At 43.6% G+C, this 22,255-nt stretch overlaps 1 long non-coding RNA gene across 1 annotated transcript; it reads left to right on the plus strand.

Moving 5' to 3' along the window:
* Positions 1-6,839: 6,839 nt before the first annotated feature.
* On the plus strand, positions 6,840-11,906 carry LOC134760538 (uncharacterized). Its single transcript, XR_010138190.1, has 3 exons — positions 6,840-8,467; positions 9,050-9,144; positions 10,121-11,906. It is a non-coding gene; the product is annotated as an uncharacterized LOC134760538 (long non-coding RNA).
* The last annotated feature ends 10,349 nt before the right edge of the window (positions 11,907-22,255 follow it).

A 22,255-nucleotide genomic window follows, 5' to 3' on the forward strand; every position in this document is an offset into this window, starting at 1 on the left:
CCAGAGCCCACTGCCGTTTACAGGCTGGAGTAATTATAGGCCTGGGCAGGAGGGGTCTGGGCAGTATGGCTTGTTGCCTGGGAGAATGTTGATAAGGATGTTTCTTGGGCCTTTTCCCAGCAGGATGTGATAAGGAAGTCAGGCAGTTGGGGAGGATGTTTCTCGCAACCCAAACCCCAGTGGAATGTTTCCCTCTGACCAGGGTCTGTGAAATGGTGGGGGCTTACAAAACGGTGCAGCTTGGATTAACAGGTTCCGGCGACCACTTTCCTTTTCTGGACGTGCTTTGGACTGTGAGCCGAACCTCAATGAATCATCACTTCAGCCCCTGATTGGTCCTGGGCCCAACTTTCACTTAAGCCCCTGATTGGTCCTGGGCCAAGCTTTCACTTCAGCCGCTGGTTGGTCCCAGGCTAAGGTCCCGGGCCCAACGAAGTAGTGCTTTCTCCAAGACAGCCCACAGACCAATGAACACATTCTTCCCCTTCCCAGTTCACAAAACCCCCAGATTCAGCCTCTTAGTTGGCAACCCTCTTTCGGGTCCCCTCTCCGCTGGGGAGAGCTTTCTTCTTTTGCTTCTTAAACTTCCGTTCCAACCTCATCCTTTGTGTCCTCCTTCCTTAATATTCTTGGCTGTGAGAGAAAGAAGGCAAAGACAAGAGTCTTTATCCTAACAACTCAATTGCTGGAGAGAAGATTCGTGCATATTCTATGTGGCATCACACGCCATAGCCCTGGGATTGAAATCCATGCAGTTTATGGGATGGTGCTAATCTCAGTCCAAATAGGTAATAAGATCTTTCACTTTGCTGTATTTTAGGCGTAGGAATGAGATTGGGGGTTTGATCAACAGTTTGTACCCACAGGACCAGGGATTTGCCCAGTCATCTGTGAGTAAATGCTTGGGCCAGTTTCCATGTCTGTATTGAATTAAATACTCATACGGTTCTGTGATTTTGTCAAATACAGATTTGGTCTTTGTCCCAATTTCCTGGCATACAACTCCTAAAATCCTTGGAATGTCCTAAGGTCTTGCTTTTTTTGTTGTTTTTTGTTTTTTGTTTTTTTTGAAAACGGAGTCTTGCTCTGTCACCCAGGCTGGAGTGCAGTGGTGCAATCTCCACTCACTGCAACCTCTGCCTCCTGGGTTCAAGCAATTCTTCTGCCTCAGCCTCCCGAGTAGACTACAGGCATGTGCCACCACACCCGGCGAATTTTTGTCTTTGTTTTATTTTTTAGTAGAGATGGGGTTTCAACATATTGGCCAGTCTGATGTCAAACTCCTGACCTCAAGTGATCTGCCTGCCTCAGGCTCCCAGTGTTGGGATTACAGGCATGAGCCACTGCAACCAGGCTTTGGCTTTTTATATGTTAGTGATTGAGCGATAGCTTCAGGATGTGGGCTGGTCATCAGAAAGACCAAGGCAGGATTAGAGGGTTAGGACTTTCAGCCCCTACCCTCCCACCCCTGGGGAGTGGAGGGGACTGAGGATTGAGTTGATGGCAAGTGGTCAATGATTTAATCAATCATGCCTACGTAATGAAGCCTCCTTACAAACCCAAAAGGAGTGGATTCGGAGAGCTTCCAGAGAGCTGAACACGAGGTTCCTGGAGGGTCGTGCCCAGGGAGGGGATGGAAGCTCTGTGCCCCTTCTCCTATACCTCGTGCTAGGCATCTCTTCATCTATATCCTTTGGAATGTCCTTATAATCAAACAGTAAATGTGTTTCCTTGAGGTTTGTGAGGCATTTTATTCTAGCAAATTAATCAAACCCAAAGAGGGGGTCATAGGAACTCCAAATTAAACCCATCAGTCATAATTTCCAGAGGCTGGGACTTGTGACTGGTGTCTAAAAGGGGGGCAGTTTTGGGGGCTGAGCCCTCAATCTGTGGGGTGACACTATCTCATGGTAGATAGTGTCAGAATCGAATTGGTAGACACCCAGCTGGTGTCTGCTGCAGAACTGATTCCTTGCTTGCTGATAGGGAGAAATCTCATATTTTGAGGCCACAGAAGTCTTCTGGGTTGATTGTTGTGGTTTTGGTGTGAAGCAGAGGAAGAACACAGGTTGAGTTTTTTCCAAACGGGTACACGTTGGGGGTCTTCAAACTCAAGTCCATCAACTCCATCGCTGAATTTTTATTCATGTATTTATTTTTATTTTTGAGGTAGGGTCTCACTCTGTCTCCCAGGCTGGAGTGCAGTGGCACGATCTCAGCTCATTGCAGCCTTGATCTCCTATGCTCAAATGATCCTTCTACCTCAGCCTGCCAAATAAGCTGAAACCAGAGGCACACACTAGCACTGTGGCATAATTTAAAATAATTTTCAGTAGGGAAGAAGACTTACTATGTTGTCTGGGCTGGTCTTGAACTCCTGAGTTCAAGTGATCCTCCCCCTCTGCCTCCAAAGTGCTATGATTACATGCATGAGGTGACTCACCTATCACTGATTTTCTTTTTCTTTCTTTCTTTTTCTTCTTTCTTTCTTTCTTTCTTTATTTATTTTTTATTTATTTTATTTTATTTTTTTGACAAAGTCTCACTCTGCCTTGCCCAGGCTGAACGGCAGTGGTGCAATCTCGGCTCACTGCAGCCTCCGCCTCCCAGGTTCAAGTAATTCTCCTGTCTCAGCCTCCTGAATAGTTGGGATTACAGGTACCTGCCACCACACCCAACCAATTTTTGTATTTTTAGTAGAGACAGGGTTTCACCATATTGGCCAGGCTGGTCACGAACTCCTGATCTCAGGTGATCCACCTGCCTCAGCCTCCAAAAGTGCAGTGGCAGGATCATGGAATACTGCAGCTTTGACTTCCAGGGCTGAAGGGATCCTCCCTCCTCAGCCTCCCAAGTAGCTGGATTATAGGCGTATGGCACCATGCCGGGCTAATATTTGTAATGTTTGCACAGACGGGGTTTTGCCATGTTGCACAGTCTGGTCATGAACCCCTGAGCTCCAGCAATCTTCCCACCTGAGCCTCCCAAAGTGCTGGGATTACAGGGAAGAGCCACTGCACCCAGCCTATCACTGCATTTTTAAAGGGAAGGAGGACTATAGTGAGATTCACTAAGGCTTACAGAAAATGTAGAACCCTAGATAGATTTAAAGACAGAGATTTTAATATCCTTGAGATGATAATATCCAAATTTAGCTTTCATAGATAGGGAAATTTGAAGTATATCAGACTATAAGGTGGCATTTTGTGCAACTAATTAAAACTATGTTTGAAAGGGAGCAATTGCATTTTCATTACTAATATTAAGCAACAATGAAAAAAGTAGAAATAACCAAGAAATTGTTATATTTAAATCCTCCCTCCTTTTTTGGAAAGACAAGTATTGATATTTTTAGATTCTAATCAAAACTTCTCTTTTAAAAAAAAATTGATGATTCTATGGAGATGGGGAGGGAATAACCTATGTTTATTGAACACTTAATATTCCACTTACCCGAATGTCATTTATTCTATATTCTAGTTTTTTTGTTGAGACAGGGTCTTTCTCTGTTACACAGCCTAGAGTGCAGTGGGGTGGTCACAGCTCCCCGATGTATACCACCATGCCTGGCTTATTATTTTATTTTATTTTTGCAGAGACAGTGTTTCCCTATATTTCCCAGGCTTGACATGAACTTTTGAGCTCAAGCGATCCTCCTGCCTTGGCATCCCAAAGTGCTGGGATTATAGGCATAAGCCACTGTGCTCAGCCAATATTATAGTCTTGATAGTAGAAGTGTCTCAGTGTACTGGAAAACTTTGTCTAAATTTTGAAAAAATATTTAAAAACACGTTGGTTTTATTTAGCCAATAGTGATTTCTTTGTTCCATCATTATTTATTGGCTTTATGAGCCTGTTGACTTTCAATTTCCTTACATCTCTTTCACTCCATTTCTTTTACTTTGTCCCCCAAATAGAAATTCTTTTTTTTTTTTAGATGGGTTCTCGCTCTTGGCTCTTGTGACCCAGGCTGGAGTGCAGTGGTGCAGTCTCAGCTCACTGTAATCTTCACCTTCCAGGTTCAGGTGATTCTCCTGCCTCAGCCTCCTAAGTAGCCTAGATTACAGGCATGTGCCACTACACCCCACTAATTTTTTGTATCCTTTTTTTTTTTTTTTTTTGAGATGGAGTTTCACTCTTGTTGCCCAGGCTGCAGTGCGATGGCACGAACTCTGCTCACTACAACTTCCGCCTCCCAGGTTCAAGCGATTCTCCTGCCTCAGCCTCCCAAGTAGCTGGGGTTAGAGGGTGAGCCATCACATCTGACTAATTTTTGTATTTTTAGTAGAGACAGGGTTTTGCCATGTTGGCCAGGCTGGTCTGGAACTCCTGATCTCAAGTCATCCACCTGCCTCGGCCTCCCAAAGTGCTGGGATTACAGGCATGAGCCACTGTGCCTGGCTTTTTTGTATTTTTATATTTATTTATATTTTGGTAGAGAGTCTCGCTCTGTTGCCCAGGCTGGAGTGCAGTGGCACAGTCTTGGCTCACTGCCACCTCCGCCTCCCAGGGTGAAACAATTCTCCTGCCTCTGACTCTGGAGTAGCTGGTATTACAGGCACCTGCCACAATGCCTGGCTACCTTTTGTATTTTAATTAGAGACAGGGTTTCACCATGTTGGCCAGGCTGGTCTTGAACTCCTGACCTCAGATGATCTGCCCACCTTAGCCTCCCAAAGTGGCCTTGCTTGAGGCCAGGAGTTTGAGACCAGCCTGGCTAACATGGTGAAACCTGCTCTCTACCAAAAATACCAAAAAAAATTAGCGGGGTATGGTGGTGTGTGCCTGTATTCCATGCTACTTTGATGGCTGAGTCACAAAAATCACTTGAACCCAGGAGGCAGAGGTTGCAGTGAGCTGTGATCACCTCACTGCACTGTAGCCTGGGTAACAGATTGAGACTTGTCTCAAAAAAAAAAAAATCTTGGCAGGATGTGATGGCTCACACCTGTAATCCCAGCAATTTGGGAGGCCAAGGTGGGTGGATCACCTGAGGTCAGGAGTTTGAGACCAGCCTGACTAATATGGAGAAACCCCGTCTCTCCTACAAATACAAAATTAGCTGAGCGTGGTGGTGCGTGCCTGTAATCCCAGCTACTCGGGAGGGTGAGGCAGGAGAATCGCTTGAACCCAGGAGGCAGAGGTTGCAGTGAGCAAAGATCACACCACTGCACTCCAGCCTGGGCAACAAGGGAGAAACTCCGTCTCAAAAAAAGAAAAAACTTCTTTACTTTGGATAAATACTTAGAAATGGAATTTCCAGGTCAGGCTTTAGATATTATTAATGGATTTAATATGAAAAACCTTTACTTGAGGATGTATAAAGCTTTAAAAGACAGGGTCCCTATTCTTAAGTTATAAATAAAGGAGCATTTGTAAGGTAATATTCAGAAAACATCAGATAATATCCTATAAAGTCCTCCTGTTCATGCTGATGACATTGGATGGCCAGTTAAGGATGACACTCCATTCTGTCCCCTGCAACCATGGTCCTGACATGTCTAAATGATACTGGCCCTGTGAGAACACTGCAGATGTGAAAGCATTTCCTCAAGTTATCTTTTTGGCCTGTTGGTTTTAATCTAATGATGGGATATTGAAAGTGAATCTAATGGAGTGACATGATTGTGCATCTGTTAGGGGGAATGAGAGACAGCTAGAGCAAGGGCAGAGCTCTTGTCTTAAGAGCTGAAGCAAGCAGCAGTGTTACTAGCAGAGCTACTGCACATCTGTACACATGGCTCCAATGGCTCTGACCTGTTTTTTTCCCAGTATGAACCTGATACATGAGGCAAGTTAGAAAATCAGAGTTGGCCAGGCATGGTGGCTCATGCCTGTAATCCTAGTACTTTGGGAGCCAACGTGGGTGGATCACTTGAGGCCATGAGTTCGAGACCAGACTTGGCAACACAGTGAAACCCCATCTCTACTAAAAATACAAAAATTAGCTGGGTGTGGCGGCAGGCACCTGTAATCCCAGCTATGGGAGACTGAGGTTGCAGTGAGCCAAGATCAGGCCACTGCACTTCAGCCTGGGTGACACAGCAAGACCGTCTCAAGAAAAAAAAAAGGGAAAGGAAAGAAAATCACAGCTTGTTAGCCACTGGCAGCTAAACACATATGCACAAAAATTATTCAGTAAAAGCAAAACAGTTTTGGTGTATTTTGAGATTTTGTTTTATATCCAAAGGAAGACAATATCTTTTATCTATGAACTACTGTTTGGAAAATGCCTTCTATATAACAAATGTTATGGTTTTCTTCTAATTGGATCTTGAGGTCTCTCAGGAGAATGGCTATAAACTCTACCTCACTCTAATGGAGCTCTAGGGGAGGGGCCTGTGGGTCTTTAGAGTAGCCTTTCACCAGAAATTTCTTTTTCCTGGCCCACAGCCTAATGCTCAAGTGTCTGACCCATGACCAGGTGTCTCACAGGAAGCTTGTTTATACTGGCAGATGCCCTTGTAACTTTTGTCTGACCTGTGTGCAGTTTATTCCTACCATGATACCCACACTTTTTTTTTTTTTTTTTTTTTTGAGATGCAGTCTCGATCTGTTACCAGGCTGGAGTGCAGTGGCACGACCTTGGCTCACTGCAACCTCCACCATCTGGGTTCAAGCAATTCTTCCTGCCTCAGCCTCCTGAGTAGCTGGGACTACAGGCACGCGCCACCATGCCAAACTAATTTTTGTATTTTTAGTACAGTCAGAGTTTCACCATGTTGGCCAGGATGGTTTTGAACCCTTGACCTCATGATCTGCCCTACTCAGCCTCTCAAAGTTCTGGGATTACAGGCGTGAGCCACCGCGCCTGACTTTTTTTTTTTTTTTTTGAGACAGGATCTTGCTCTGGTGCCTAGGCTGGAGTGCAGTGGCAGGATCACAGCTCACTGCAGCCTTGACCTCCTAGGCTCAAGCAATCCTCCCATCTCAGCCTCCCAAGTAGCTGGGACTAGAGGCATGTCCCACTACATCTGGCTAATTTGTATATGATATATATTTTTGTAGAGATAGGGATTTGCCATGTTGCCCAGGTTGATCTTGAACTCCTGAGCTCAAGCAGTTCACCTGCCTTGGCCTCCCAAAGTGCTGTGATTACACGTGTGGGTTACCACACCCAGCCAATGTACATTTAATTATCAAAGTACTATCTATACTATTTTATGGAAGTACTAATTATCAAAGTACAATAGAGGTTTTGTTGTTGTTGTAATTGTTGTTTTTCTTTTGAGACAGAGTTTCACTCTTATTCCCAGGCTGGAGTGCAGTGGTGCGATCTCGGCTCACTGCAACCTCCACCTTCCAGGTTCAAGCGATTCTCTTGCCTCAGCCTCCCAAGTAGCTGGGATTACAGGCATGTGCCACCACACCCAGCTAATTTTGTATTTTTAGTAGAGACTAAAATGGTCTCTCCATGTTGGTCAGGCTGGTCTCGAACTCCTGACCTCAGGTGATCCATCCACCTTGCCCTCCCAAAGTGCTGGGTTTACAGGTGCAAGCCACTATGCCTGGCCAATAGAGGTTTTTAAACTTTTTGTAGATATTTTTGAAAGATCCTGTCTTCCTTTAAGAAAAGAGACAAGGCTGGGTGTGGTGGCTCATGCCTGTAATCCTAGCACTTTGGGAGGCCAAAGATGGATTGCTTGAGCTCAGGAGTTTGAGAGCAGCCTGGCCAAATGGCAAAACCTCGTTTCTACTAAAAATACAAAAAAAAATTAGCTGGGCATGGTGGCGCATGCCTATAGTCAAAGCTAATACAGAGGTTGAGGTGGGAGGATCACCTGAGCCTGGGAGGTTGAGGCTGCAGTGAGCTGTGATTGTGCCACTGTACTCCAACCTGGGCATCAGAACGAGACCCTGTCTTAAAGTGAAAACAAAAACAAAAAAATGAAACGAGAAAAAAAACAAGAAAGAAAATGGTAAGGGGGAAGTGCCTATTTATTAAGCTTTTGTTGTAAATAGTAACTTGCATATCAGATGTTTACTGTAATATTCTTGAAGCTTTGCCAGGCCTACAGCTTGCTGTGTGCTTTTCAACTCTATTTCATTTATTTGGGAAATAATATTATATATCAATGTACTTTATTCATTCCAAGCTCTAACCATGGAATACTGGGAATGTCCCATTCTATGAAGGAGGTTTGCTGGCCACAACAGGAATATTCATGAACACGGAGGTACTTTGTTGAAGTTACACTAATTTTTTTACTCTTCCCCACTCTCAGCCTAGCTGGTCCACTCACTATATTCTCTCCATCCTTCAGCACCTTTCCATCTCTTCCTTCATCTTAAAAACCTTTCCTTTAATTTCAACAGTGCTGCCTGGGTTTGTCATTTCAGGGGTTGGGCATGTTCCAGGATCTGTCTATAGACTTCTCTCAGGAGGAATGGGAGTGCCTGGACGCTGCTCAGAAGGACTTATACAGAGATGTAATGATGGAGAAGTATAGCAGCCTGGTCTCACTAGGTAAGGATGTCTATCCCCAAAGAACTCATGAATTTTGGGTGTAGCTTTCACTTCTCTGGGTGACTTTTCACCTGCTGCCTAGGGAATTGTTTTATGTTTTGTAGATTAATAGATGGGCAGCTCTTTGGGGTCACTCCATCTTCTCCATGCTTCAGAACTTTACACCTTTCTCTAGTCCTTCATGAGTACTAAGGGACTAACTGAATTCAGGTACAGCACGAGTATGTCTTACTTCTTTTCTTTCTTTCTTTCTTTCTTTTTTTTTTTTTTTTTTTTTGAGATGAAGTCTCACTCTGTCAGCCAGGCTGGAGTGCAATGGCGCGATCTCAGTTCACTCCAACATTCATCTCGGGTTCAAGAGATTCTCATGTCTCAGCCTCCTGAGTAGCTGGGATTACAGGCAACTGCCACTAGGCCTGGCTAATTTTTGTGTTTTTAGTAGAGACGGGGTTTCACCATGTTGGTCAGGCTGGTCTTGAACTCCTGACCTCAAGCAATCCACCTGTTTTGGCCTCCCAAAGTGCTGGGATTACAGGAGTGAGCCACTGTGCCTGGCCATCTTACTTCTTTTCTTATAAACAGGTCTCTCTGTCCAAAGCCTGATGTGATTTCCTTACTGGAGCAAGGGAAAGAGCCCTGGAGGGTTTCAAGGGATGTACTGGGAGGATGGTGCCCAGGTGAGTAAGGACTGAGAAGATGGGGAAGGCACTGCTGTTTAGAACCCGGCCCATCAGGGAGGCAGCACCGTAAAGGTATTGGTTGAGGAATCTCTTCCGCAAGGTACCATGTAAGAGTTGTGGCCTAAGACACATGGAGAAAATCAAGATACCCCCACCACACACACTTTTTAAAAATTTTTTTTAATTTGAGAGAGAGTCTTCCTCAGTCACTCAGCCTGGAGAACAGTGATGCTATCTCGGCTCACTGCAACCTCCGCCCCTGGGTTGAAGCAATTCTCCTGCCTCAGCCTCTAAAGGAACTGGCATTATAGGCACCCACCATGCCCAACTAATTTTTGTATTTTTAGTAGAGACGGGGTTTCACCATGTTGGCTAGGCTGGCCTCCAACTCCTGACCTCAGGTGATCCACCTGCCTTGGCCTCCGAAAGCGCTGGTATTACAGGTGTGAGCAACTGTGTCTGGCCAAGAACCCCCTTTTACCTCCACCTCTTCCGTCTGTGCTACCCTCTTGTCATAATTTCTTTCCATTTCAAAGAATAATGTTCCCTTTTCAGAAGCCATCCTGTTTCCTCTCTCTCGGAGCTACTTCTTTCCCTTTAAAATTTAAACCCGTGTTGTTGCTTTAAAAACAAATCTTTTAAAATATATTTATTTTTCATACTGATCCTTGACTTTTTTTTGCCTTGTCTTTTCTTGGCTAGTTTTCCTTTAATGCAGCCATTTCATGCGTCAATGGATATTCATTCACTATTTTTTTTTTTTTTTTTATACAGAGTCTCACTCTGTAGCCCGGGCTGGAGTGCAGTGGCGCGATCTTGTCTCACTGCAAGCCAATAAGAAGCTCTTGGGGATGACCTGCCTACAAGCACAGCAAAACCTTTCCTGCGCATTTCTGCTCTGGAACGCCTACCCGCCCCACCAAACCAAAACTTTACTATCACCCTTAGTGCCGTTTCCTGCACTTTCTTGCAGATTTGTACCAGGCACTGGAGACCCTCCCACCTGGTTCACGCCCACCGCCCGGTGAGCACCCAGACCAACCTTGAGCACCGCCAGTCTTGTTATCAACAAACAGGCTAGTAAATTATAAAAAATAAAATAAAGGAAATGTAGCTGGGCATGGTGGCATGCGCCTGTAATCCCAGCTACTCCGGAGTCTGATGCAGGAGAAGAGCTTGAACCCAGGAGGTGAAGGTTGCAGTGAGCCGAGATCGCGCCACTGCACTCCAGCCTGGATGGCAAGAGCGAAACTCCTTCTCGAAATAATAAATAAAATAAAGGAAATGGGGCTGGGTGTTGTGGCTCACATCTGTAATTCCAGCAATTTTGGTGGCCGAGGTGGGCGGATCACTTGAGGTCAGAAGTTCGAGGCCTGTCTGGCCAACATGGTGAAACCCCGTCTGTACTAAAAATAAAGAATTAGCCAGGCATGGTGGCGGGCGCCTGTTATCCCAGCTATTTGTGAGGCGGAGGCACAAGAATCGCTTGAATCCCGGAGGCAGAGGTTGCAGTGAGCCGAGCTCGTGCCACTGCGCTCCAGCCTGGGCTACAGAGCAAGACTTCATCTTAAAATAAAATAGGCCGGCCGAGGGTGCTCATGCCTGTAATCACAGCTCTTTGGACGCCGAGGTGGGTGGATTGCCTGAGCTCAGGAGTTCAAGACCATCCTGGCCTACATGGTGAAACCCCATCTCTACTAAAAATGCAAAAATTAGCCGGGCATGGTGGCGCATGCCTGTAATCCCAGCTACTTGAGAGTCTGAGGCAGGAGAACGGTTTCAACCCAGGAGGCAGAAGTTTCAGTGAGCCGAGACCACCACATTGCACTCCAGCTTGGACAAGAGGATTGAAACTCCGTCTCAAAAAGACACAAGTAAACAAATATAAAAGAAATAGACAAAGCAGACCTTAATGCATGAACTCAAACAAATGCTTTCACTGCCAGACTCCATCTTTGCAAAACTGAACCTGGGACAATGTGCACGTTTCTAACTAGCAATTCTGGAGGACAGATCAGGGAGGCAGAGTGAGCTTGCTTTTCTGCAATTTAATTGAATGGTCAGTAAAGTCAGTGTTCGCAGGCATTTTCGATGTTCTGTAGTGGGCTTCAGTTCCTATGGCAGTGTGGCACGCCAGGTTTCCAATAGCAACCAGAACAGTTTCTACTAACCCTTTACTATAATTTTGATGAATGCATAAGTTAACGTTAAAGAAATGAAGAAACTGGTGCCTGAGTATCAGGGATGGAATGTGAAAACCAACCCATTGAGACCCCACCTGGGTTTTCTCAGACCCTAAATTCTGAATAGAATAATGATAGCATTCTTACACATTCACCTTTGCCTGTCTTAAGATTCAGAAACTTACCAAGACTCTAGAGAAATCTTTCCAGACGCTAGACCCGAGTTAAAAATTAGCTGCTGATTGAATGAAACACTCCTGCTTGTAGGTGCAATCCCACATGGAGCTTAAGAAGTATATAAGCACTAGAAAAAAAAAACTTGTAACTTTGAGTTGATCTGGTGAGTTACCCGGTGCTTCTCCCTGTAAGTGGCTGCAGAAATAAACTTCCTTCTTTCCCAGTCTGTCTGTGTCTTGTTATTGAACCATTGCGATGGACCTGCCCAGCAAAGTCCTCTTTTGTGTGGTTATCTGGGACTCCTTTTGGAGGGAACATTTAAAATTTTCCATTTCAAAGCATTCTGTTGGCACTCTTCCACTGTTTTTCTCTGCCTACCCTGGGACCTGTGTTCTCCTGGACTTGAATCTCCAGCCACAGAGCCTAGAAGCCCATTCTTACACATTCTGTGACTGTCCCCCAAACACAGGGAGAATTTGCAGAAAATAAGCCTAAAAGTCTTGCCATTCTTTGCAATAAAACCCCACATTACAAACTGCTGAAAACAGGATTTTAGCCTGAATAGGTTTTTCCTCTATTTGAAACCAATCATTTCCCTTTAGAATTTTGGAGGGAAGTTTCCAAATCAATCAGTAAGCACCCCCCATCCCAGGTTTATCCTTATGTAATGTGCCCCCTCTGCACATGTAAGATTGAATAAACCTTGAAAATATTATGCTAAGTGAAAGAAGCCAGTCACAAAGGACCACATGTTATGTAATTCCATTTAAATAAAATGTCCAAAATAGACCAATACATAGAAACAGAAAGTAGATTAGTGGTGGCCCAGGGTTAGGGGAGTTGGGGGGAAATGGAGGGATATGGTGTTTACTTCAGGATAATGAAAATGATCTAAAATTTGTTGTGGTGATGTTTGCATAACAGTGCAAATATACTGAAAACCATTGAATTTTACACTTTAAATCAGTGGCTTCTGTGGTATGTTATCAATATTTCTCAATAAAACTTCAAAAAAAATAGTGCCTATGTGTGTTTTTGTGTATTATTCCTCCAGAGTCCAGTCCATATTTTTTACATTTGATGAAGAAATTAAGATTTTGTTTCTTCTTCTTTTTTTTTTTTTTTTTTTTGAGACAGAATCTCCCTCTATTGCCCAGACTGGAGTGCATTGGCACAATCTTGGCTCAGTGCAACCTCCAGGCTAATTTTTGTATTTTCAGTAGAGACAGTGTTTCACCATGGTGGCTAGATGGTCTCAAACTTCTGAGCTAAAGTGAGTCCCCCACCTTGGTCTCCAAAATTGCTGGAATTAGAGGCATGAGCCACCGCACCCAGCCCAAGATTTAGTTTTTGTTGTTTTGATGCCCTAGGGCCATCTTATTCTACCTTAATTTCTGACGCATCATCTCAGTGGAAATTTTACATTAGGCCCCAAAGTATTTTCCTCTTTTTAAGATTTTGTCAGCTGAGTACAGTGGCTCACACCTGTAATCTCAACACTTTGGGAGGCCAAGGTGGGAGGATCAGTTGAGCCCAGGAGTTCAAGACCAGTCTCTGCAACATAGTGTGACACATATACCTACAAAAAAAATTTTAGTTAGGTGGGCATATTGGTTCATGCCTGTAGTCTCAGCTACTATGTAAGCTGAGGAGGGAGGATCACTTGAGCCCAGGAGGTTGAGGCTACAGTGGCCATGATTATACCACTGCACTCCAGCCTGGGTGACAGAGTGATACCCTGTCTTAAAAAACATTAATTGGAATTTTTTTTTAGAAAACAAAGTATACGCTTAGTGACTTGATACAAATGAATGAATTTGATAATCTACAGAAACCAAAAGAAATAAATAAATAAAAACCCAAAGCCATTCTTCTTATGTGAATCTCTGGTGTCTCTGAATTACAAGAATTGTGAATTATGATTAATAACAAATATGCATGACAAGGACTCAATAAGGGATAGGCATTAATAAACTGCAATGCACACTTACTAGAGTAAGGCCTTTAAAGATGTACAAGAAAAAGAAAGAAAAGGCATTGAAAAATTGCATTGCCTACCAAAACGCTAAAGTTTACCTAAGTCCATTAATCAGCACACACACACACACACAAGCGCAATGGGTGTGTAAAATGGTCAACACAGTCTCCTATAAATGTATCCTTTTATTAATAGGCCTGTGGGGGCAAGAGATGAGGTTCTATAGATCCTGGAATCAGGGATGGGGAATCTGTGGGGTCCCTGGGGTGAGAGATGATGATCTCTAGTGATGGGTGGTCTTTGGGATAGTGATGAGGTCCATGGAATCAATTCTTGTGGGTATGTAGGGTCAGTGATGAGGGAATCTGGTGTCAGTGATGGGATGTGTGTGGAATCAATCTGTGAAAACCAGATTTGTGGTGTCATCTCTCAGGCTGACACATCCTGATCTGCGTGTCAGTGGTGGAAATTCTATGGGGTCAGAGTGTGACTGTCAGGTCCCTGACACTGTGTGTTCTGGGTCTGGCCAAGTGCACAGATTCCCTTGCCTGGTCCTGGCTGGAGAGGCCCTTCTCAAGGACTCCTCACATGAAAGGTGGGTTGGTGGTGGGTTTTGTTTTTGTTTTGTTTTGTGGTGGAGGTGGGGGTGGGTTGGCTTTTTCTTTAGGATGTAGTTTTGCCTCTTAGAGACCACAGACGCATGCAGCTTTTAGGAAGAATTTTTGTCTGGGTGGTCACTAGGTCCTTTGGGCCAAGCCATCTAATGGGAGTAAAGCTGACCATTCCCTCAGTGCAGTTCAGATCTAGACGGCCATTTTAAGGTGTCCTCAAGGTGGCGTGCAAGCGGGTTGTGGCTTTGAGTGGCAGGTGTGTGGGAAGAAACAACTAAGAAGACCCGGGAGCGCTCCTTGGCTGGATCTGTCACAGCTGGAAGAACAGCCTCCCTAACCCATCAGGCGCCAATGGGAGGTACCTCTGGACTGTGAGAGGCTGGTGGAGGCAGGACCTCCAGACATAGAGATTCTGGGCACAGAAGCCTGTTACTGCCAGACGCTGAGGCATTGCCACGGGATTCAAGGGCATTTCGGGTCAGATCAGAGCCTTTCTCAGATAATTATTTCGGTAACTGGGGAGCTCCTGTCCAGCGCACGCCCCCGTGAAGGCCTAATGTGCGCTCTCCCGCAAAGTCTTCTTTGGTCTGAGAACCACTTGTTTCTTACATCCCTGTGCTAATCTCACCATCTGCTCCTACATACCCCAGGCATTTGCCACATGCTGGTCCTCTCTTTCCTGACAGGCGGGCCATGTGTCCAGCTTCTGTGAGGACAGTTCAAATTATGGAGGAGGGGGCAGGTGCCCGGCAGCAGTGCTGAGGGGAGTACCGGGCAGTTGGGGGAGCAGGGGCTCATTTTTCTTTGTAGCTCAGATTCCTAAGCCTGTGACTTTGAGTATCGGTGTCTTCCTTGCAATGTTTCAATCTGAGGCTCTTGGGGAGAGTGCAGAATTGGAGCCCGATGGAAGCCTGGTGGGGAGAGGGGTGGGTGGAGGGAACATGGAGAATGTGTCAGGTGGTGTCTATTCCTGGCACCTTACTTTGCCTGCTGGAGTTTCCCAGTCTGTTCCAGATGCACTCTCTCGACCCTGAAGGGATCTGAGGGGGGATGTTGGTCGCCAGTTTGTGCTCCCCTGGACTCAATTGGAATTGGTCCCACAAAGTGTTATTTATTTATTTATTTATTTGGAGGGAGTTTTGCTGTCACCCAGGCTGGAGTGCAGTGGGGCAATCTTAGCTCACTGCCACCTCTGATTCCCAGGTTCAAGTGATTCTCCTGCTTCAGCCTCCCTAGTAGCTAGGACTACAGGTGTCGACCACCACATCTTGCTAAATTTTTTATTTTTAGTAGAGACAGGGTTTCACAATGTTGGTCAGGCTGGTCTTGAACTCCTGACCAGGTGATCGACCCACCTTGGCCTCTCAAAGTGCTGGGATTACAGGCGGGAGCCATCACACCCTGCCAATCCCACAAATTTAGGCATTATGGTACATTGCTACTTTTGAATCACTTATTTTTTACTTGTGTTTTGCCACCTCCTTTTATTGATTGATTGACACAGAGTCTCGCTGTGTCACCCAGGCTGAACTGCAGTGGCACAATCTCAGTTCATTGCAACCTCTGCCTCCCGGGTTCAAGCGATTCTCCCGCCTCAACCTTCCAAGTAGCTGGGATTACAGGTGCATGCCATCATGCCTGGCTAATTTTTGTATTTTCAGTAGAGACAGGGTTTCACCATGTTGGCTAAACTGGTCTCGAACTTCTGACCCCAAGTGATCCACCTGCCATGGCTTCTCAAAGTGCTGACATAGGCATAAGCCTCCTTGCCCGGACTTCCCTCCTTTTACTTCAGGTATTTTAAACGTTTTCTTTCCTCCATCTATTTAATTATATGTGATTGCCTTGAGGATTTCAGCTTGAATTAAAATTACATATATTTACCTCTCTTTACTAATATTTAAACATATTAAAATAATGCATGTTCATAATGAAAATGAAACATTACAAATAAATACACAAGAAAGGCAGTATTCCCCCTCCAGTTCCACTCTTGAAATAACCAGTTAACAAGATGATGAGTATCTTTCCATGATGTTCTCCAAGATTCATATAAGTATTGGCCAGCAAACAACAGAATATATAGGCCAGGTGTGGTGGCTCATGCCTGTAATCCCAACACTTTGGGAGACTGGAACGGGTGGATCTTTTGAGGTTAGGAGTTCGAGACTAACCTGGCCAATATGGTGAAACCCCATCACTATAAAAAGTACAAAAATTATTTGGGCACGGTGGCGAGCACCTTAATCCCAGCTACTTGGGAGGCAGAGGCACGAGAATCTCTTGAACCCAGGAGGAGAAGGCTGCAGTGAGCCAATATCACATTACTGCACTCCAACCTGGGTGACAGACTGAGATTCCATCTCAATAAATAAGTAAATACATAAAATAAAGAGAAAAAAAGAAAGATGAAAGAAAGAAAAAGAAAGAAAGAAGAAAGAAAGAAAGAAAGAGGAAGGGAGGAAGAAAGAAAGAAAAAGAGAGAAGTCATGTGCTCAGGTTGCTAAGATCAATGGTAAGAACAAATCCTCTGACGGTGAAAATGTAAGAAAGAAAAATAAATTTCTGTTAGTATTGTTTGTTGCAACCCAAGCTCTAAAAAGTACAGCCATGTGTGTGATAAGTGCTTAGTTAAGATGAAAAAGGCATTAAATTTGTGCTTGGAAATCATAAACAGAAATGTGTTCTGATTGACAGCAATTGGGTCAATGCTACCCAAGTTTCAGGCATCCACTGCGGGTCTTAGAACACATCTCCTGCAGATAAGGGAGGGCTACTATATAACGTTTCTTTCTTTTTTCTTTAATTATAAAGCGTTCTCCTTTTTTAATATAACAATTGCCCACATATATCACTTTAGGTATAAAGATATTAGGATACCTTTATAGTAGATAAAAAGCTAACTCATTCTTTGTAAGAGTTAAAGTATCTTTCATTATATGAGCATTTTAAGATATTAAAGTACTTTTGCCACCAACAATAGCGCTTCTGTAAATATTCTTCTACTTATATCTTTATTAATTTTTACTTCTGCTGAAACAAATTGCATGAGGAAACAAGTGTATGTGTATAAAGTGTAATATAAGTATATATATTTAATATGTGTATATACAACTTAATATATACACATACATACAATAACATACAATTTTTTTGTTTTGTTTTTTTGAGATGGAGTTTTGCTCTCTCATCCAGGCTGGAGTGCAGTGGTGTGATCGGCTCACTGCAACTTCCACTGTTTGGTTCAAGTGATTCTCCTGCCTCAGCCTCCTGAGTAGCTGGGAATACAGGCATCTTCCACCATGTCCAGCTAACTTCGTTTTTTTAGTGGAGATAGGTTTTCACCATGTTGGCCAGGCTGCTCTCAAACTCCTGACCTCAAGTGATCAGCCCACCTTGGCCTCCCAAAATGCTGGAATTACAGGCATGAGCCACCGTGCCCGGCCTAACATATACAATTTAATGTATATACAAATATAGGTTGGGTGCAGTGGCTCACTCCTGTAATCCTAGCTCTTTGGGGAGCTGAGGTAGGGGATTGTTTGAACCCAGGAGTTTGAAATCAGCCTGGGCATCATGGTGAAACCCTATCTGTACAAAAAACACAAAAATTAGCTGGGTGTACTTGCAGGTGCCTGTGGTCCCAGCTACTCAGGAGACTGAGGTGGGAGGATAGCTGGAGCCTGGGAGGTCGAGGCTGCAGTGAGTTGTGATCATGCCACAGCACCCCAGTGTGGGTGACAGAGTGAGACCCTGTCTCAGACAAAAACAAAAACAAACCAAATATAATGTTTATGTGCTACACACTTGATTTCTTTCCAAAGGGTTATATAACACTGTACTTTCACCAGCAATATATGCGAGTAATCATTTCCTACATACTATCACTTGTGTGCAGTCAAGGAAACTTAGTAGGCCTGAATTGCCCAAACCTGGCACACTCCAAAGAAAGGTTTGGCTCTAATCTAGCTCCCGGGAAATAACGTCTAAGTCCTTGGAATCTTCTGCCTATCTGGGAGTTAACAACGTGATTTATGATGGAGACCTTGGACCATGCAGTGTCAGCTTGACCTTGGGAAGGGTGGAGACAGAGAAACTAAGGTCATCCAAGTGGGTGCTCTTGTCCATGTGACCAACCTCCAGTAAAATGCTCAACCCCAAGGCTCAGGTAAGCTTCTTGTTGGGGAGTATTTTCTGTACTTTTTGCCACATATCGCTGGGTGAATTAAGCACTGTCCACACGATGTCACTGGGAGAGGACAACTGGAAGCTTGTGTTTTGTCTCTCCTGGACTCTGCCTTGTGCACCTTTTTTTGCTGCTGATTTTAATCTGTATCTTTTTGTTGTAATAAACTATGAATATAACAGCTTCACTCGGTTTTGTGAGTCTTTCTAATTAATCACTAAACATTTGGGACCTCAGAACACAATGTTGTTTCTTCTTTAATTGAATTTTCCATGTTATGTAAGAAACCTATGTGCATAATTGAAAAATCACAAACTAAGAAAGAGGTTTCCATGCAGTCTACTCCACCACCCTGTTTCTCCAATGCTCCCGGGTCTACTTCCTGAATAATCAAATGTTTAAATTTCCTAAACTATTTCTAATCTATATATCTGAGTGCTTATCTCTGTATTATATAATAGGCAGATCCTCCTTCTCAATATATCAACTTGATATATTACTTGATGTCTTCCTGTTCTGACAGCTGATGACTTGGCTGACACTCACCCCTTACCCCAGTGCCTGGACCACTTTTTAAACATGGTGCTGTCACCATTTTCTTTTTCTTTTCTTTTCTTTTCTTTTTTTTTTTTTTTTTTTGAGGCAGAATATTGCTCTGTCACCCAGGCTAGAGTGCAGTGGCATCATCTGGGCTGACTGCAACCTCAACCTCCCATATTCAAGTGATTCTCCTGCCTCAGCCTCTGGAGTAGCTGGGATTACAGGGGCACACCACCACGCCTGGCTAATTTTTGCATTTTTTGTAGAGACGGGGTTTCACACTCTCAGCCAGGCTGGTCTTGAACGCCTGACCTCATGATCCACCCATCTCAGCCTCCCAAAGTGCTGGGACCGCACCCGGCCACTCTCACTATTTTCAATGGCTCTCTTGGTCACCTGTCACTCGGGAGAGTAGCTGAGGCAGGAGAATCACTTGAACCCGGGAGGTGGAGGTTGCAGTGAGCTGAGATGGTGCCATTGCACTGCAGCCTGGGCAACAAGAATGAAACTCTGTCTAAAAAATAAATAAATAAATAAATAAATAAAACAGAAAAGGAAAGAAAAGTAGCTCTTCCTCCATATACCTGTAAGGATCTTTGTCTTAATTTTCTTCATGTCTTAATATCATTCTTGTCTTGTCAGAAATCATCCTATCTGAAATTGAAACTATTTACTGCTTCCCTTTTTTTCTATAGCACTTAAATTTTTTTTTTTTTTTTTTTTTTTTTTTTGAGATGGAGTCTCGCTCTGTCACCCAGGCTGGAGTGCATTGGTGTGATCTTGGCTCACTGCAACCTCCGCCTCCCAGGTTCAAGTGATATCCTGCCTCAGCCTCCCAAGTAGCTGGGATTACAGGCATCAGCCACCATGCCTGGTTAACATTTTTTTTTTTTTGTATTTTAGTAGAGACACAGTTTCATCATGTTGGCCAGGCTGGTCTTGAACCCCTTACCTCAGGTGATCCAAACCACCTCGGACTCCCAAAGTGTTGGGATTACAGGGGTGAGCCACCACACCCAGCCCTGGCTAATTTTTGTATTTTTAGTGGAGACAGGGTTTCACCATATTGGCCAGGCTGATCTCGAACTCCTGACCTCAAGTGATCTCCCTGCCTTGGCCTCCCAAAGTGTTGGGATTACATGCATGAGCCACTGTGCCTGGACTGATTTTTGACAAATCATCTCTGTTCTTCTATTATGTCCACTAGAATGTAAACTTGATGAGAGCAGGAGATATTGTCAGTTTTGTTCAACGCTATTTGTCCCTAGAGCATAGAACTGTACCATGCACATGGTAAGGAGACAAATATTTGTTGAATGAATATATTGAGCAGCTGTTCTCAGACTTTTTGGTCTCAGAAATTCTTTACTCTCTGTTTCTTTACTCCCGACGTCAGGTGATCTGCCCACCTTGGCCTCCCAAAGTGCTAGGATTATAGGAGTGAGCCACCACGCCAAGCCGCCCAACTAATTTTTGTATGGTAGTAGGCACCGGGTTTTGCCATGTTGGGCAGGCTGATCTTGAACTCCTGACCTCAAGTGATCACCAACCTCAGCCTCCTAAAGTGCTGAGATTACAGGCATGAGCCACCGCACACGACTAAATAAACCAAAAACTTTAGATAAGTGAATTTGGAGGAAATATTTATAACAGATAAAATGGACTAACAGATAATTCTAATTTACTGTCTCTCTGACTTAATAAAATATTAGTCAATACCCTAAGAAGAAAGGAACAAAATCTAAAAATTCACCCTTCACAAACACAAATAGTCGGAAAACAAAGTCAAAACCTAAGAACTTGTTGACCACTTATCTCTCCGTTGAAAACAGCTCTTGAATGTTTTGAACTAGGATGGAATTCAGATTAGGAAATTTTTAAAATATTTTTTAAAGTTTCACTTTTTGGAATTTAAAATTAATCCAAATTATGTAATATACAACATTTGGAATTTACCAATCAGTACTCTATCATTTTATTTTTCACTCTTCAAATAATTTCTTGTTCAAGAGTTTAAAATGCTTTTAAAATTAATAGCTTCTGCAGGCTATAGTCTGTAGAGACTGTCTCTACAAAAAATAAAAATATATATACTTTTAAATATATATAAATTATATATTTATTTAAATGTATATGTTTTAAGTATATAAAATATATTTTTAAAATTTCATTTTTTTGCCAGATCGTATGGTAAGCATATGTTTAGACTGGCAGGAACTTGCAAAACTGCCTTCCACAATGGCTGTCCCACTTTGCATTCTCAGCAGAAATAGAGATGAGTTCCTGTCACTCCATATCTTCACCAGCATTTGGTGTTGGTATTTGCATTCAAGCCAGTCTAAGAGATGTGTAATGGTATCACATCGTTGTTTTAATTTGAATCCCCTTGTGATATATGGTGTTGAGCATCTTTTCAGAGGTCTAAGAAATGTGCTGGGCATGGTGGCACATGCCTGTGGTCCCAGCTACTCAAGAGGCTGAGGCGGGAGGGTTACTTGAGCCCTGGAGGTTGGGGCTGCATTGAGCCATGATTGCACCACTGCACTCCAGCCTGAGTGACAGAGATAAAACCTGTCTCAAAAAGATAAATAAGGCCAGGTGTGGTGACTTATGTCTGTAATCCAAGCACTTTGGAAGGCCAAGGTGGATGGATCACGAGGTCAGCAGATCAAGACCATCCTGGCTGACACAGTGAATCCCCATCTCAACTAAAAATACAAAAAATTAGCCAGGTATGGTGGCTGGTGCCCGTAATCCCAACTACTCAGGAGGCTGAGGCAGAAGAATCGCTTGAACCCGGGAAGCAGAGGTTGCCATGAGCCGAGATCAGGCCATTGCACTCCAGCCTGGGTGACAGAGTGAGACTCCATCTCAATAAATAAAAATAAATAAATAAATAAATGACTTAATTTTTAGAACAGTTGTAGGTGTGCAGAAAAATAGAGCAGAAGGCATATTGAGCTCTAATAGCTACCTCACACCATAGTACACACACTTCCTCTATTATCGTCTTGTTAGTGTGGTAATTTGTTATGCTTGATGAGCCAATATCGATATTATTAAGTTCATGGCCAATATTAAGATTCACTCTCTGTGTTCTACCATTTATGGGCTTTGACAAATGCTTAAGAACATATATCCACCATTATAGCATCACACAGAAAAGTTTCACTGCCCTAAAAATCTTCTGTGCTCCACCTATTCATCCTTCCCTCTGCTCAAGCCTCTGGCGACCACTGAACTTTTTATAATACCATCTGCCTGGTTTTGCCTTTTCTAGTATTCCATATAATTGGAACTCTATACTACGTGGCCTTTCTGTATTGGCTTATTTCACTTAGAAATATGTGTTTAAGATTCCTCCATGTCTTTTCATGCCTTGGTAGTTCATTTCTTTTTATTCATGAAGAATATTCCATTGTACGAACGTTTC

This window comes from Pongo abelii, chromosome 19, assembly GCF_028885655.2.
Source record: "Pongo abelii isolate AG06213 chromosome 19, NHGRI_mPonAbe1-v2.0_pri, whole genome shotgun sequence".
NCBI lineage: Eukaryota > Metazoa > Chordata > Mammalia > Primates > Hominidae > Pongo > Pongo abelii.